General features: G+C 41.8%; 1 protein-coding gene across 3 annotated transcripts in view; it reads right to left on the bottom strand.

Moving 5' to 3' along the window:
* The window catches only part of NPY5R (neuropeptide Y receptor Y5), a 249,620-nt gene extending 233,231 nt beyond the window's left edge, over positions 1–16,389 (bottom strand). The window contains exon 1 of one of the 3 annotated variants that reach the window (XR_014470357.1): positions 15,980–16,389. The gene's annotated coding sequence lies outside the window, so the exon portion shown is untranslated. The remainder of the gene's footprint in view (positions 1–15,979) is intronic. The other 2 variants (XM_083172750.1, XM_083172776.1) reach the window with 2 other exon arrangements.
* Between the last annotated feature and the right edge of the window lie 16 nt (positions 16,390–16,405).

Below are 16,405 nucleotides of genomic sequence, written 5' to 3'. Positions count from 1 at the left end.
TTCTGCCAAGATCCCTTTTCAATGCTGTCAAGGAAGACAGCATTGAAATGGGCCCCGCCGCCATTTTCCCCATCGAGAATGGCGGCGGGAGATTGAATATCCCCCTATATGTTTTCACAATTATATTTAAAATAATTGATGATAAACCTTTTCTAAGTTTAACCCAATTCTAGTTGCCCAGCCTTCAGTCTGCCATTAATTGTATAGTATACTATACTGTATGTAGCTGTGTCTGTGATACATATGGATGACCGGCTGCAGGGATGCTAGTTATCATATGAGGATATCAATGTAGAGAATCCCAACAGGGGTCAGATAATTTTACTTACCCTGCTGGCATCTGTATACTGAACGCAGGCATTCCCACCGCTAGGATGATGAATGCATCCGCTGTGTCTTTGTGATGGAGCAGCACACGGTGCTGGCTTTATTCCTTGGTATCAGGATGGTATCAGAAAGTACAGTATCTTTTTGCCTGTTGACCAATAGTGGTCGACCTATTGACTTTCGACCTAACCACCGGAACCACATTTGTGGTGTTAATGGAATTTACATAAGAAGATTTGCTGTCTAGCAGCGTAAATAACTAACTTCAGCCAATGTTATTGAAAGAGAAAGATTATTAGCTCAATTGTATTTTATCATGCTAAGAAATTAATTTATTATTGTCTGCTTACAAGTGAACAGATCGATCTTTCTCTTTTACTATTGTTTTATCAGATACAAGAAAACAGCTTAGTCACCACAATCTCTATCTCATGCTAGCGCAAAGCACATCATGCACTCAGTTAGACAAGACCTACTGCATATAGGTAATACACATCACTTTTTTAAGCTTTTACAATACAATGGTATGAAACATTATGGGTCAGATGTATTAAAATACATTGCCACTCCTCGCCGTCCCACCGCAGCGATGCTAGCGCATATGTAATAATATATGCGACTAGCATCACAATGCGGTGACGGAGACCCCCACGATACCTGTGCACCTACTGTCACATACCTGGGCACCTCCTCCTCTTCCCACGCCGGCAAGCCTAAGCAGGCTGTCCCTGGTGCCTCCTCCTCCCTCCTGCAGCGGGGAGGACCTCCAGCTGTGTTGCAAGGGGGAGAAGGATTTTACCTTCTGGGTCCAAGGCCAGGCTTTCTGGAGCCTAGGAGAGGGGGGTCGGCATCTGCGGTGGAAGTTGTGGAGGTGGTGGGCTGTGGGGGGCAACGATAGAAGCCCATAGGCTTTTATAGGGTATCCGATACCCTGCCCAGTGAAGACGGGGTGGCCGGGACTTAGTACATTTGAAAATGCTGTAAAACCCCTAAAAACAAGGGTTTTACCACATTTTTTATATTACCCAGAAGGAGAATAGGAAGATTGCGCTAATGTATACACAATAAATTGTATCAATTTCCAATGCACCATGGAGGGGATTTACATGTATAGCAAAAGACTGGAGACTGCTTCAAATTAATATATCAAAAAACAATTTAATTATCATACAAAATATACATATACATAACTATTTGTAAGGTGGCCACCTAAAACGTGTATATTAGCATATGCTATAATACCAATGTGCACATAAAAATAGGCTAAAATATTAGCTCTAGATAAAAACAGATGGTAATAATAATAATGATCTCTCTGAATTTATATATAAAAAATGACAATCTTGCATATGTTGACACTATGTCGACTGGGTTTTAGTGCCGGACCATACTGTGGGTATTTTAGAACAAATGCTGGTGGTAACAATGTCCTTTTTCAGGAGTAATGGATCATAGCACAGTGAGCGCATACATCACCTGTGCTGCCCGATGGTATGAGTCCTGTGCGATGTTTACTTGGTGGAGTGTCCCGCCTGAAGAGACTGACAATGCGGACCTGGATGTCATTTTTTATATATAAATTCAGAGAGATCATTATTATTATTACCATCTGTTTTTATCCAGAGCTAATATTTTAGCCTATTTTTATGTGCACATTGGTATCATAGCATATGCTAATATACACGTTTTAGGTGGCCACCTTACAAATAGTTATGTATATGTATATTTTGTATGATAATTAAATTGTTTTTTGATATATTTATTTGAAGCAGTCTCCAGTCTTTTGCTATACATGTAAATCCCCTCCATGGTGCATTGGAAATTGATACAATTTATTGTGTATACATTAGCGCAATCTTCCTATTCTCCTTCTGGGTAATATACATTTTGCTGTACAAGTTTGTGGTCCAGGACTAAGTCCAGACCACAGACTTGGTACTTATTTTGCACTGACACTAGTGCAATTTTTGAAGATTGCTGCTCATTCAAAATACTATACATTTTGTTCCTTACAAGTGTGCATTTATTTTTAAAGGGATATTAGCACCCAAGTCCACCTCCGTTTCCTTGGTGGTAATACATTTTACCGCATTTTTACCTTAGTACATCCCGCCCTATAAAACATAGCTCTGTTGCAAAATAGTAAATATTTGGGGGGCGTGGCCTAGCGTTGAGAGAGACAGGACGTGCCGGTGCAGAGCTCCGTCCTAAAACCCCTATAAAACTGTTCCAGCACCTATCCTGGACCCCCCTCCCGCCTGGAAGCACATTCATCTGCCCTGAGGGGACCCCTGAGCGGAGGAGGAGAGCGCTGAAGAGCCGGGGGTAGGAGAAATCCTACCCTGCAGGTTGCGGCCTACATCAGAGGAGAAGCCGGGGACTCTATATATTCCCGCACCCGGCGGCTGAGCTCCGGGTCCCGATCGCGGCAGTGAACTGAGCTTTAGAGGGTGCCGTTCGGCACAAATAGGTGAGTGGTGACCCCCCCTCCCCATCCTGGTGATCCCCCCTTCCCTGAAGCAAGCAGTGCCCAGCAGAGACCCGGGAACTCCGGGCATCTCCCCCTTTCATCTGCGGCGGCGGCCATCTTGGATTCGGCCGGCGGCCTCTGGGAGCATCAACCCACAGAGGGTGCCTCCATCTAAACACCCACCCATCGAGAGCTAGGGTGCCTGGGGGCCTCTGAGTCCCCCAGTGCCTGGTGGTCCCAACAGCGGGAGGCGGTGGAGGGGCCATTCGCGGTTACCTGCGGACTGCAGCCTACCTGTTCTAGCGCCAGACATCTCCAGGGACCTCTTGGGGGCAGACGTTCTCACCCACGGGAGGCTGTGGAGTCGGGGCGCCCACGGGCAGTCGCCTGAAGATTGCGGCCTAGCCTGTATCCGGAGTCCCGAAGCGCCATCATTTCTTATTACTCCCTAGCATCTGGAGTATCAGGGTGGGAGTCCCAGATAAACCATCTAGCGGGGCCGCCGGTGAGGCATCTTTGTGACCAGCTCTATAATTGCTGAGTGGGTGACAGGGGTGGCCTGGACCTAAGGGGTGCTGGGCTGGTGACTGTTGGGGACTCGCTGGGCGGCAGTTAGTGGGGCCCCCGACACCGCTATCCATACCTGACCTCACCCCGAAGAGATCTATACCTCGAGTGAACCCCACATAACCCCGGGCCTCACCTCACCTTGTACATAGCAATCAGCTTGCTACTCCCAAGCCATTCCTGAAATTGTAATCAGAGGAATCTCCCTACCTCAGTGGTGTAACTACCCTCACGAGGGGACATGTGATCCCATGTTGTCCTCCTTATCACAGGGGTACCGGACGCCCTACCTGTATCACCAAGAACCTGTGCCGCAGATGTTCCCATGACATACAGTAACTCATCCAAGGGAACTGTAATTATCTAAACCTCCAATACTCCTGGTCTCGTGGAGTTCCCGATTTTTTTTTCTTCTTTCTTTTACTCATATAACCAATATTACTAAAATGCCATCAAAGTGCCAGAAGGACGTGCCTGGCACTTCTAGATCTAACTTCTTCAAACATCCATCTCCAGTGCAGGGGATCAAAAGCAAACCTCCAGCCACTTCTCCCCACCAACTGCTGTCAGCACTGAATACCCCCTTTGACCCAACCCCTATAACCTCTACGTCTCTGTCAAACATGGGAGACAATGACCCCCTAACAATCGGGGCCATGAAACAACTGCTGAATGCCTTTAAAACAGACTTTAGTCAGGAACTCAAAGCATCAGTTCAATCATGTCAGCAAACTATCGATGCAGTGGGACAGCGGGTTGACCATCTAGAAATCAAAATGGAGGAGGTTGTGAAGTCCCACAATGAACTGATTGGACTGCATGAAGAACTACAACAGGAAAACGCTATCCTCCGCAGTAAACTGGGCGATCTGGAAGACAGGTCGCGCAGAAATAATATTAAGATTAGAGGCATTCCAGAATCTGTCACTTCAGATGGCCTGGTTCAATTTGTGACGGATCTGTTTACAAAACTCCTGCCAACGGTACATATCTCAGACTTCCTTCTAAACCGCATCCACCATATCCCGAAGGCTTAAAATGCACCAAAGGGGGCTCCGCGAGACACTTTAATGAGATTTCATTACTTTCATATAAAGGAGCGGGTTCTACGAGCAGCAAGACCCTCAGAGGACTCGGAGTCTGTCCTGGTAGAACTACAGATCTTTGGGGACTTCTCTGCCTCCACTCTAGCACTGAGGAGATCATTTGCTCCAATCACCAGATCTGTCAAGAACGCAGATATCCCATACCGTTGGGGCTTCCCAACAAAACTGATCGTCAGACGCAACGAGAATACTACCATCATCACTTCCCCAGACGCTGGTGTGAAAGTCCTTGTGGACTGGAACATAGCTATTCCTACGTCTCCTCTCAATAAAGTGGCACAGGAATGGTCTTCGTCTGAATATACTGCGTGAATGTAAATATATGCCATATAGAGTTCAGCTTTTTTCTGTTTTTTTTTAGTATGTTAATTGTTCTTGCTGATTGGAAACCATGTAACCTTTCGGTTAATTTCTCTTTGCCTGGGGGAACTGGCTGAGGGGATGGGTGACGTAGCTACGAATTAGATGAGATAGTTAGTGGACCTGGGGAGTATGTCCCCGTCCCTGTCACCCTCGGCCGGTCGTTGACCCATCTGAAGAGAATTTCTAGTGTACTAGAATAACCTGGTTAAAACTTACCTTATGCTAGTTGTCGACACTACATGTTTACCCACTCCTTTAACTCTGTTTGCACCAGGAGGATACAGGAGTATACAGGAGTTTTTAGGTGTATGGCAGTCTTGTTACTGCTCCATTATTTGAATTGAATTCAGTTCCCTATATTTGTTTTGTTCCATATGTCGCTATATTTGTGTGTTACATATACATATTAATATATGATACATATCTACTGCTTGGGGCCCACCGGTGCAGCCCTGTGCTGAGGCCCGCACCCCAATGTACCGCCAAGTTGGGCGGTCTCCTTTAACACCTATAGGGTGTACTTTCCTATGCCTATTTGCCCTACTTTATCCCCTCCCCATTGAGACCACCCCTCAGTTTCAGTATACTTCAACACAGATCTCAACCCCCCTCCCCCCTTACTGCAACACTCCTATTACATTTGGATACTTTATGCCCATTGCTTCTGTTATTCAGTGCATAACACTATATTGTCTGCCATTGTCACACCGGCTACGAAAGTTCTGCAAAGAACCAGCTTTATGGTTTAACTCTGGGCTCAGCCATGCCATAGCTTTTGTTTTCCCTAGCCCTGATCCTAGATATGACATTAAGCAAATAACTATTTACTGCTAAATATGACCCCAGATAGACTTAATGTAGTATCACTGAATGTTAAAGGGCTAAACTCCCCTCACAAGCGGAGTTTAGCACTAACCCATTTCTACAGACTTAAAACTCACATCATAGCGGTACAGGATACGCACTTTCTTGTCTCAGCCCCACCCCATTTCTTTAATAGTAAGTTCCCGTTGTGCTATACTGCCAACGGACCTAAGAAGAAAGCAGGCGTCGCTCTCCTCTTCTCTCGCCTTTGTAACTTCTCTCTAGAGAAACAAATCACAGATCCTGAGGGCCGTTATCTGATTGTGATAGCTCAGGTTGATGACTTCCCGATTACAATTGCTAATGTTTATGTTCCCAACTCTAAACAAGTCCCCTTTATTAGGAAATTCTGCTCAACCCTTCTCTCGTCCTATAAAGGATCACTAATTATACTGGGGGACTTCAATTTGGTTTTAGACCCCTCAATGGATAAGTCAGTTACCCACCCTGTCCCTATATCCTCGCAGCTAAGGAACCAATCCCGGGCCTTTCAACATATTTTGTCAGAGCACGGTCTATATGACACCTGGAGAGCAAGGATTCCCGGGTGAAGGGACTATACATTTTTCTCTGCGGTCCATAGGTCATTTTCTAGGATAGATCTGGCCCTCACGGATGGGAGAACTCTCCAACAGATAAAAGGAGCTGACATTCTGCCGACTTCGTGGTCTGACCACTCAGCCCTAAAGCTTGTGTGGGACCTGGGGTTGGCTAGACTGTCTCCCAGACCTTGGTGACTAGCGGGACATCTCCTGTCCAATAAAAGTACTAAATCTATGATTGATGAATCCCTAGCTCTGTACCTAGAAACTAATTCCCCAACAGAGACCTCCATTACAACACACTGGTGCGCCTTGAAGGCAGTTTTAAGGGGATCCTTTATTCAGGCAGCCGCCCAACTTAAAAAGAAATTAAAGAAAAAGCGGGAGGAAATCGAAGATCAAATATTTGATCTAGAGCGCAAGCTTAAGTCTGACCCGACCAACAGAGTAATATACAGAGATCTTTTGAAGTCAAGAGATGCATGGAACTCCCTGACTATGTCTGAGGTTCGGAGAAATATACTTAAGTTGAGACAAAGGTATTACATTTAGGGCAATAGGGCAGGCAGACTACTCGCAAGGAATTAGAGAGGAAAACAAGCGCAGGAACGTTTTAAACAAGTCACAAACCTGAAAGGCACCCCAGTTTCAGATCCCCTTGATATAGCAAATGCCTTTGCGGGATATTATTCTACCTTATATAATCTCCGCCATGACCCCCTTACCCCACAACCCACTACAGAAACTATAGAATCCTTCTTACAGCGCATTGACCTTCCTTCATTGGACGAGGCTGCCCAACACTCCCTTGAGCGCCCTTGGTCAATAGACGAGATTCGTCTGGTTATCGATTCCCTTCCGGCAGAGAAGGCTCCAGGTCCCAATGGATTCATTAATAAATTCTATAAAACATATTGTGACCATCTAATCCCCACACTGGCCCACCTGTTCAATGAGGCATCGTTGCGTGGTTCCTTTCCTGCTGAAATGCTAGAAGCACGAATTGTCACCTTCCCCAAGCCGGGTAAGAACCCAAAAATTTTAACTAACTATCGCCCTATAGCTCTATTAAACATGGACGTTAAAATATACGCTAAACTAATAGCGAACAGACTAAACGCGATACTACCTTCTTTGGTGAACCAAGATCAGGTGGGTTTTGTCGTGGGGAGGCAAGCACCAGACAATACCAGAAGGATTATACACCTGGTGGACGCCTTCTCCGCGACGACGGAGCCTTTATTACTTCTGTCATTAGACGCGGCGAAGGCGTTCAACAGATTACATTGGGGGTATATGCAGGCTACTCTGCAGAAATTTGGCATTAAAGATAGGGCCCTATCTGCTATCATGGCTCTCTATTCCAACCCAACAGCCAGAGTCTTTGTGAACGGTATGTTGTCGACCACTTTCACGATTTCCAATGGCACCCGCCAAGGGTGTCTGTTGTCCCCATTAATGTTCACATTGGAGATGGAACCCTTAGCGGAAGTGATCAGATCAGCCTCAGATATTGAGGGCCCTTGCATGTCTGATTGTTCTTACAAGATCTGCCTATTTGCGGATGACGTTCTCCTAGCAATTACATACCCCTCATCCTCCCTGACTGCCCTACACGAAATTCTGTCTATCTATTCCTCAGTCTCCTATTATAAATTAAATAGCTCAAAGACGAAGGCTTTGCCAATAAATATCCCCAAGAGTACGCTTGATGAGTTAAGAGAGAAATACGACTACTCTTGGCAGTATGATAGCCTAAAATACCTTGGCATTAAAGTAACCCATAAAATACCAGATCTAATCACTGCTAACTACCTTCCTTTACTACATAAATTCTCCCAAATGACGAATGAATGGATGCTTTTGGAAACTTCATGGCTAGGGCGTATATCAGCTCTGAAGATGGTACTCCTCCCTAAACTACTTTACCTTTTTAGAACCATCCCTATTCTTCTTCCAAAAAATATGGTAAATAAATGTAATGCCTTATTCTTAAATTATATCTGGAGGGGTAAGAAACCTAGATTAGCCAGAAGCAAATTATGCCTTCCTAAAGCTAAGGGGGGACTAGCGTTCACAGATCTACACGCCTACCAAATAGCATGTATCCTATCGCCCCTATACGAGTGGTTTGCCAACAAGGATCATAAACCTTGGGTCCTGCAGGAGAGGGGAGTCTCACTACAGATCCCACTCACAGACATCTTATGGCTGCCTCCGTCAGAATCCCCAAAAGCTGTTGAGCGATCCTCCATTCTCTCATCTGCTAGACGCTCTTGGCTTTCGCTAGTGTCGTCAATCCCTGAAATAACTCTCCCTCCTCCCGAGCTGTCCCTAAAGGGAATAGCCCATGTGATTCCAAATCTATCATTGGATTCCTGGACCTCACAAGGAATTACGACTTTGGGTACCATCCTCAGAGAAGGCACCATATTGCCATTTAGCGACATACAATCCTCCTTTGCAATTCCCCCCAAGCAATTCTATAAATTCCTCCAACTGCGTCATTGGGTCCAAAGCGTAAGCACCCCTTCACATAAAATAGTTCCTATCCCCAAATATATTCTACACAGACTTACAAGAACAAACCTCAGAGGCTCTATATCGTGGTGGTACACCCTGCTAACAGATCCACAACATACCGTTAAACTAAACTATCAAACTAAATGGGAACGTGATCTGGCAATCCCCTTGTCCGATGAGGATTGGAAAGCCATTTTTCATAGTTGCTTTCACTCTTCAATGTGCCAGTCTCACATACAACAATTCTACAAACTGATACACAGACAATACCTAACGCCTGCCCTTCTCCACACTATATGGCCTTCCACCCCCAACACATGTTGGAGACAATGCGGAGGAGTGGGAACGCTCTATCACATATTTTGGTCGTGCCCTAGACTAACGGGAATGTGGTGTAGGATATTTAGTCTACTCTCAAAAATTTCAGGTGTTAACATATCCCCTCAACCGAGGGTAGCCCTATTTCACCTGTTTCCGGTGCACACCCCTAAAGATACTCTATATGTCTTAGGTCACATCTTAATATCTACTAAATTGTTCCTAGCTAGCCACTGGCAGACTCCCCTGGTCCCTACGATTTTAACTATAGAAGAAATTGTCCACGACCACTATAGGTGTGAAACAGAAGGTTCAGCTTGGGCAGAAAACTGTACCCAGTTAGCAAAATGGTCCCCTTGGAAAGCCTATAGACTAACAAGCCCTCTGAATACTGTCTAGTTACAAAACCCCCTACATTATGGAAACTTACAACAGCATTTGTGTGTTCTTTTTTTCTTCTTCCATTCTGGCTTATGCACCGATGAAACATTGGGTGTCCACCCCGGAAGGCCCCCTGCCTGTCAATCAGGTTTTGAGAGCCCTGATGGATGAAAATTTTGCCAAATGCGCTCGCAGCAGGGATCTGCACATGCACACATTGCTGCCTATGTGCATGTGCAGATCCTCACCATCGACACAGGGGCCGAAGTGGCCCATCATGTTAACTTGAAAAACCCCCTTTTTATTTACTATTACTATTATTTACAAATAGATCTTACAACAAATGTTGCATAGTTTTCAGTGTATACTTTCAGCACCCTGGACAGTATTCACAGTCTCTAGATCATATTTAATTATTGCAGTCATGTTTCTAATCTCTTTTTTTTTTGGTACATTTAGGTGTACAGTATACAATGTAACTACTTATGAATGCTCTATTACAATAACCTAAAGAAGAAAATTCATATGACAAATCTTAGGTCATTTGACTCCAATTCCTGGATAATTATGTAGAATTTGATGAATGAAAAGCTCATGTAAATGTGTATAAGATAGATAAATGCAAAGCAGAATGTATTGAAATGCATAAAGTAATATAAAGAATCTTTGTTTACTTGTAAACAGTCTTGAAATCCGCAATAGACACCCCATAAAACACACCTCCCAACTGTCCCGGTTTTTCGGAGGACTGTCCCGGTTTTCGTCCCCCTGCCCAGTGTCCCGTGACTGAGGGGGGCAGTTAGTAGGAGTCCCCCCCCCAGCCTGACAGAATAGACGCTGTGCGCATGCATCTATTCAGCAGCACAGATGACGAAAATGGGGGCGTGACCCTCATCTACATATACGCCACCCCCCCATTTATTTTATGCAGGGCATAGGCGAGTGTCCCTCTTCCCAACTTCAGAAAGTTGGGAGGTATGCATAAAATGTAAACTTCACCTTAAACTAATACTCCTAGATATAAATATGTATTTTACTGCCAGGTGGATGACTGCTGTTCTATGAATACAGCACTTAATGTATACACTAAAATATAACCTATTAGAGGACAAGTGTATAATGTCCACCACCAAGGTAGTGCCATCTTGTGGATTGTTCATGTTTGTGCCAACTTCATGTAAATGCTGGTCAGCCACAGCTGTGCAATCCACACATTGCCTATGATTGCCTAGGACGCAGCACACTGATACGGTGTCCATGACGACGTACTTCGAAATTTGTGACAAAAAACGTGAAAAACTCATGTCGACTTTTTGACTGTCGATCTTCCCATTGTCAGCCTAATGCTTCTGCCGACTGCCCGACCCTGTAGAGCTTAGCCATGTTGATCTATTTCATGTGTTGACCTAAAAAAGATCTTTAGTGGTCGACCTAATTTATGAAAACCTTCATAGTGTCAACCCTATGACCCATACACCTTTAATTCTGTATTGTAAAAGATACCAGTTTTTTTCTTAACTATTAGGTATACTTAGGTATATAATAGTATGTTAAGAAATACATATAATGTTACCAAATGGGCTGTTTTATGTCCCCAAAACATTTATATACTGTAGTAAAAATGGGATTCACATGACATTAAGTCACCACCCGAAGCTCATATCCTATTACACTGCACATCTATCCATCAAGTGTGTAGAAGATGTTCCTAAGCTTTTAGACACATTTCAGAGAAATTAGATTTCTGCAGATTATAACTATAATCTCTATAAAACCATTTCATCTTTACTCAAACATGATGTCTGTTTCCTGGGCAATTCAATTTACAAAGGCAGTAAGCTGTACTATATTATCCCTCTACGTGACAGTGAGAAGACACAGGTCTGTTCATTGCAACATTACCGTATATGCTACAGATAGTTAGGTACTTAGGGGATATCTGCCATGAAAACACGCTTCGCTGCACATTGTGTTCTCATGGTCCAGCCCCCTGGGAGAGTGGACATGATGCTGGGGAGGTGGTAGTTAGGGGAAGTCTCTTGGACATTCTGGAGTAGGCACATACGACACAGCATAATACCTTAATATCAAGGATGCTGAGCTACTTGAGGTGAAAACGGAGTGATCATCCCTGGTGTATCAGGAAGGCCTTGCTGTGTAGTTCCCCCGCTCCAGTGACAAGATCCTGAAATCTAGTTAGAAATGAGTAGTCCATATGCACAAGACTGTCCATAATGCTTTCTCCAGAATGAGCAGGGACACAAGTATTTTGTGCCTTAGAATTTTATATTCACTGCAATTAATTACATTAATGACTTTCCACACAAATATATTTTCAGCAAATATCATCTATATATATATATATATATATATATATATATATATATATATATATATATATATATATAAATATACATACATACATATATATATATGTCTAGTGTCCGTGAGTCTCCAAAACACTGCCTGTACATCTCTTTCTCACACATGCACAAATACAGAAGGTAGCAGACTTGCTTTCGAAGCTTTTGCTTCAAGGGGGTTTACTAGTAAGTTAATATATATTTATATACACACCCCCACACACAGACATTGCATACTCTTTATAGTGCAGGAGGGTTTTTTAGTGTTAGATACATTTTTCTAGAAACAGGAACAGTGTATTTGTAAACAAGACACAGTACTATAATGTATTTGTGATACTAAAAATGCAGTGGGCCTAAACTCTAAACTCTAATACCCCTTTCACATCGCACTTTAAAAATGGTATATTGCCATTTAAGGCTGCAATGTGAAAGTGCCAGAGTTGATTTACCAGTTAAAGTTAACCGGTATTTTAACACGGTTAAAAAGCAGAATCCTACACGTTTTAAAGCCGTTTTTGGCAGTTTGAACAGCTCTATTTCAATGGCTTGAAATGTGTCCCTTGGGGGTTAAACGGGTTGAATGTTTGAATGGTATTAAATGATTTTTAAAACGGTTTTTACCTGCAATGTGAAAGGTCTCAAGGCTCAGACCCGTTTTAAAGTCCCATTTAAGAATACCGTGTCATTACCAATGTTCCCTCTAAATTTACGAAGGCTGTGTGCAGCAAAAGATTTTGGCTGTGCAACTTTGGAAGGAAATTTAAATTTTTGTGCGTCACTTATATATAACTGGAAAATTACGTACAGCATTTGTGTTAACTTTACTTCAAAATGATATTAAACATTCAAAACACAGCAGACAATGTAGTTAATGGATGAAACAGACATTAATTGAGTCCACAACTGCAAAAAGTGACCACTGTTGCTTTGTGCGCTCTGTTGTAATGTCTGTGCGCATGCTCGTCGAGTTGTGTGCGCGCGCACACGCGCACAGCTTAGAGGGAACACTGGTCATTACCCATTTCTGCAATGTGAAAGAAGTATAAAATGTAAAGATAAATACGCACATACTGTCCATTTAAACATGCAGGTATAGGACAAAATAAGCTCCATTCCCAATTCTCACAATTGTTTCCCAAATCCTCAGCAGAATAGCCATTTAGGGGTGAAACGCTGCACTTTATCAATGTAGGTATAAGCTGTAAATGCATCTACAATTCAGAAAGGAAATTTACTGTGTATACAAATGTGTGTAAAAATACAGTACATTACTGCACTAAACCATGTGTGGGTCTGCATGCATGGATGAAAATGTCCATAGGAGTAGCAGTAAAATTGTCACTTGAAAGTCTTTTCTACTACACTTTATTAATTACTCTCATTCTTTACAGTTTAAACATATTCTCCTAAACTACTGCTCCTTAACCACCTGTCTGATGTGGGCACATAACATGCGGAGCTTTTCCTGACAAGGTGTATATGATGATCCTCTGGGCTCAGCCTACCAGACTGGCCTGAGTTGCCACGGCAACATCCCCAAAGCCTCCTACAGCTAGGCTTCAGATGTGATCCTAAAAGTCAATCTTCCTGCAACTTGAGGAAACCCACTCACACTCTGATTGGAGATCCCAAGTCCACAGTGATTTTCAACCTTTTTACCTTGTGGCACACTAAATAAGGTTTTAAAATTGCTAAGGCACACTATGAGATCCCCCACAGGGCAAAACACATTGGACCCCACAGGAAAAAAAAAACAGTTGGCCCCCCATATAAAAAAACAATCACACTGGTCCCCACAAGTAACAAAAATAAAATACATTGGCCCTTCACATGAAAAAAAGAGACCAGTAAATAACAGTTGAACTGGTGGTGGCTGTAAACTGGTTTGGGCATCTCTAGATCTGGGGGCACACTTGAGAACAGCTCAAGGCACACTAGTGTGCCACGGCACAGTGGTTGAAAAACACTGTCCTAACAGAATCACCCATATCCAAAAAAAAAAAAAAAAACTATTGGCCCCCATATATATATATATATATATATATATATATATATATATATATATATATATATATATATATATATATATATATATATATATATATATATATAACAATCACACTGGTCCCCACAGGTAACAAAAATAAAATACATTGGCCATTTACATGAAAAGAAGAGACCAGTAAATAACAGTTGAACTGGTGATGGCTGTAAACTGATTTGGGCATCTATAGATCTGGGGGCACATTTGAGAACAGCTCAAGGCACACTAGTGTGCCACGGCACAGTGGTTGAAAAACACTGTTCTAGAAGATAATAGATAAAATCCGATTAGTTGCCCATAGCAACAGGCCATCTGCAACAGAACTCCCATCTTAGTAAATTAACCCTTAAGTGATGATTTTTATTATAAACTGTATACAATAATTAAAAAAAAATCTCCCCAAAATAGTCAATTTTTTTTAAATGAAATTCCATGAAATTACATGAATATAGCTTTTTATATCCGAATCAGTAATAACAATCATTTAATAAGTCAGAAAATGTAAGATTAATTATATATATATATATATATATATTTATTTACAAACTCTACATAATGATGAAATGTGGATATTTTAATGAATAGAAAATATGGCATTTAGGAGTATATTTACTAAAGCTTCTAAAAATGAAAAGCTGTGATGTTGCCCATAGCCCAGCAACCAATCATATGCTGTCTATCATTTTCTAGGATGCAATCTGATTGGTTGCTATGGGCAACATTATCTATTTTCATTTTTAAAAGCTTTAGTAAATGTACCCCTAAATCTTGGCCTTGACTTCCTCTTTTCTCACCAAGCATTTGCAAATCCCCCCAGACCCCACCTGCCATCATCTAAATGAGCTCTTATATTCATATCTCACACAAAGAAAGAGCACAGAAATGCAGACCATATGTTTGCAGCTTTGTAAATGGCCATTAGAGTTTCTTATCACATAAAGTTGTCTAAAACCACAAAGAGAGATATTAATATTTTATACTGTAATATAGAAAGCAAAGCGGTATGAATACTTTGTTCAACCATTGTTTTACTTTACAAAATTGTGTTCTACTGGTAAGCAGCCAGTTCTCATGACAGTACAGTATAATATAATACTGTAAAGTTTACAACACCTTGCTGTTCACACCTCTGTGTAAAGTTTGGACGTTAACATGCATATAAATGTAATAGTTTGAAAACTTGTTTGCATGAGACCAATGACGAACATAAATTTAAATAGAGATGTTAATTTCTAAAAGAAGAACATGCTAGAATGTCTTTTAAAAATAAATGACCGTACTTTTAAATTAAATACATTCAATCAGGTGCTCATTTATTATCAGTTTATTAGTTATTTGAAGTTTAGGATGTAATTAACTGATGTAATAAACAGTAGGGGAGATTGTTTGGATAAAATAAAGATAGATAGATAGATAGATAGATAGATAGATAGATAGATAGATAGATAGATAGATAGATAGATAGATAATTTGTAACATATCCAGTTACTAGGAACTAATTCTATAAGTACTGTATTTACCTTCAGTGGTAATCAATAACATTATAGTTTAAGGGCTTTAAGCAGGGGAACCAAGCAGAAATCCTAAAAACTAATACAAAAAAGATTACACACTTCTGTTAACCTTGCACTTTTTTTGTTTGTGTGTACTATGAAGAGGAAGTAGGCAATTTTAAACAATTATAGTGATCTCATTACACTATTTTTTTTTGAGTTTAGCTGTAATAATTATAGCTTACCATAATTTATCCTTTTTACCACCAATTAATCAGAACATTATTACAGGGGTAGCAAGCATAGAAAGGCTGGACAGCAAGCCTAAATACTGTAACTGTCATTGCTGCTATTGCACTGGTCTAAACCGAAGCACTGGACCCACTAAAACAACGATCTTCTTCATGCACCTTATACTGAGGGTGTATGGATGGACAAAATCGTGCATTACTCGTGCATAAGCTCTGAATGATAAAATATACATGTTACATTTATTTACTTAGTTGTCCATAAAAAGTTGCACGGTGTAAATAAATATAATTTCATACAGTTACATTGAATATGCAACACTTACAAGTACTGAGTTAATAACGAGAAAGAATAAAGATACTGTACCTTGCCTGGATGCCAGTCTCACCCTGCTGTACAGATAAATAATGGATATTTGGAGTAAGAGGTGGACAAAGCATGTAAAGAAAGAAACAGAGGGTAGGTCATCGCTCCAGTTATTCCTGCAAAGACTGTGGCTCACTAAGAGACGCCCCTTACAGCTGGCATCCACCTCGCATTACATGCTGATCTGCAAAGCACAGCTGGCTGCAGCTACATCACCTGCACATTACCTGTATGTGCTGTGCTGCTGAGTAATCCTGAGACACATTCACATCTATATTAAAGCTCAGAGAAAATGGTGCTGAAGCTGACAGCAGCAGTTTGGGGAAGTTTGTATTGCCAGCAATGTACTGTATATGTCCCTGTTGTGTATCAGCGGGTCACTGCCCCCTGGTGGCTGATCACAGTTATAGCTGTCATAAACTGCAA

This window comes from Crinia signifera, chromosome 1 (assembly GCF_055691185.1).
Source record: "Crinia signifera chromosome 1, ASM5569118v1, whole genome shotgun sequence".
Lineage (NCBI taxonomy): Eukaryota > Metazoa > Chordata > Amphibia > Anura > Myobatrachidae > Crinia > Crinia signifera.
This window is presented reverse-complemented; position numbering and strand designations above follow the sequence as displayed.